A 945-nucleotide genomic window follows, 5' to 3' on the forward strand; every position below is an offset into this window, starting at 1 on the left:
ACCCTCCCACCGGAGCCAACACCTTTGGACAAGATTAATTAAGTCACTGACTTTCACCACCACCACCATTGGACAGGATCAAATTTAAGGTCACTGACACTTCATTTTGTGCCTCCCCCTCTGCCCCCTGCACACTCCCCTTAACACCATTGGGCAGGATTCATTGTAATGTCATTGACTCTGTTTCATGTCCCCACCTCCACTACCATTGAAAAGGATCAAATTTCAGGTCACTGGCACTATCTTTCATACCCCCTCACCACCACCACCACCATAGGACAGCTCCCTGGCTGTTGGATGCTTCACCAACACAAGCACCACTACTTTTGGACAGAAGTCTATGCTTACACTGCGTGTTGGGTATTCTTTGTCTGCATAAGAGTGACCTTAGACTCAGGGTTCAGTATATTAAATCATTATTTCCTGATATATATGTGTAAAGTATTGCTTGCTTTAACTGTTTCCATGAAACATTTTATTTTTTGGCATGTGTAAACGAACTAAAAGGCAGAATGTTCTCTGAGGAAAGGTAAAGATGTAACTGGAAACCACTCCTTTGGTCTGACTGGACTGGTTTTCTCACTGAATAAGATTATTGGTGTGTAGCTATTGCACTTTTGAGCTTTCATTGGTTATTTATGCACCCAATTCTTTGCTTAATAACTGCATCCCTACTCTGAACTTAAAGAACAGTAATACATACACGCAGACACATCCAGTGGTCTTCCCACGCTTCTAGATGTTCAAGTCATCTTGGTGGTGATATGATACATAGACTATCGGGTCTTTTCTATTCAAACCAAAGCCTAAAAGACATACCTCTTTAACCAAGAGCTTTGCCAGCAGAGCTAAGCAATTCCATCCATGTGCTTGGGCAGACAAAAAGACCTGTGGCCTGTGATTCTCCAGTGACTTTCTCAGGTGCTACCTGGAGGCAGAGTAGTT

This window comes from Hipposideros armiger, unplaced genomic scaffold (genome assembly GCF_001890085.2).
Source record: "Hipposideros armiger isolate ML-2016 unplaced genomic scaffold, ASM189008v1 scaffold_620, whole genome shotgun sequence".
NCBI lineage: Eukaryota > Metazoa > Chordata > Mammalia > Chiroptera > Hipposideridae > Hipposideros > Hipposideros armiger.